The sequence below is a fragment of the Nanorana parkeri genome, unplaced genomic scaffold (assembly GCF_000935625.1).
Source record: "Nanorana parkeri isolate BGI_ZX_2015 unplaced genomic scaffold, ASM93562v1 scaffold2180, whole genome shotgun sequence".
Classification (NCBI taxonomy): Eukaryota; Metazoa; Chordata; class Amphibia; order Anura; family Dicroglossidae; genus Nanorana; species Nanorana parkeri.
The window spans coordinates 21,876-23,590 of NW_017308448.1; positions in this window are offsets into that span (position 1 = coordinate 21,876).

Genomic DNA, 1,715 nt, shown 5'->3' on the forward strand with positions numbered 1-1,715 from the left:
TCGCACATGTCTACTGCAAAGTGTCTGGTGCTGTGCGAACATGGGGACCCAGTGGATACATCACCTCCAGGCACTTCTATGCCTGTTCCCCATCTGTCCCCCCTCCTGTGTGGTTCAGATGAGTGTTGCAAGGGATGGCCTTCCTCATCAGTTCACACTCACAAGGAGACCGAGCAGTAGTGGTTGGCCTATGCTGAGGCGGGCATATGCTTCACGCAAAGATGAGAGATCCAAGCGGTGATGCAATGAACTCCCTTGCAAAAAAAAAAGCATGCAACTGTCTGTGACGGACTCCCTGATACACAGACTGGATTTATCTCTGTCTTAAAGGAGAACTATGAGGTGAGTGCTTTTTACTCACCTCATAGTTCTAGCCGACCTGTGACAATGAGACTGTCACAGGTCGGCTCAGTAGATCGGGAGGTGAGCGAACACATACAACAATGTCCACTCCAGACAGCCTGATGCCTTCACATAAACACTTTTAGCAGAGATGGTACACAAACAAGATGGAATTCTGGAAGGGTTAAGAAGTCAAATAGTCAGAGCCAGCTGTCACTCACGCAGCTTGGGGGTCCAGACATAATTGTTGGGATCTGCTTCAGCTGCGGCGTCTCAGTATACCGCGAGGTGCAGTTCGCGGTATACTGAGCTTAGGGTGACGGGAGGGCGCTAGTTTGTGTCCTCCCGTTACCCTAAGGAGAACTATGGGGAAAAGCCCTAACCCCATAGTTCTCCTTTAAGGACATTCATCATTATTATGTTCAAAGAGTGTCTGTGCTTAAGGAAGTGTAATTCCAATGCCGGCACCCGGCTGTTTGGGAGAGGGTATTTTTCTAGATAACACACTAACCTCTTATCTGATTCTGTGAGGTGGAAACTCTCTGCATAATAAAGCAGTTCATGTTTCCATTCCAAAGTCACTTCAGCATTGTCTGTCTGATTCTTGTGGTAAGTCCATGCTATATTCACTTGCTTCTGGTTCAAGCACCCAGGTAACAGCCTTAAAGGAGAACTATGGGGTCAGGGGTTTTCCCCATAGTTCTCCTTAGGGTAACGGGAGGACACAAACTAGCGTCCTCCCGTTACCCTAAGCTCAGGATACCGCAAGCTACCATGATATACTGAGACGCCGCAGCCGGAGCAGATCCCGGCATCGATGTTGAGATCCGCCCAGCTGCGTGAGTGACAGCTGGCTCTGCCTATCTAGAGGCAGAGCCAGCTGTACCAGCCTCCTCCCCCGTCTCTTCCGCCAGTCAGCGCTGGTGGATCGGAGCGGGGAGGGGGGAATCCAGTCACTTCCCTGTCACGGCAGAGAGCTGTGGCAAGATCGAGAAGTGAGCGAACGTCAGTATGTGTTCGCTCACTTCCCGATCTACTGAGCCGACCTGTGACAGTCTCATTGTCACAGGTCGGCTAGAACTATGAGGTGAGTGAAAAGCACTCACCTCACAGTTCTCCTTTAATCACATGAGAGCCTGATCACATGAACGTAAACAATGTCCACTCCAGACAGCCTGATACCTTCACATAAACACTTTTAGCAGAGATGGTACACAAACAAGATGGAATTCTGGATGGGTTAAGAAGTCAAATAGCCACATGCTCTCTCTAGATAAAATATTAAACAGGAAAAACACACACAGAAAAAAAAGTTCCCTGGGGTAATAAATATCTGCAGCCTTAGGTCTGTCACAATGTCCTCCAACATAGAC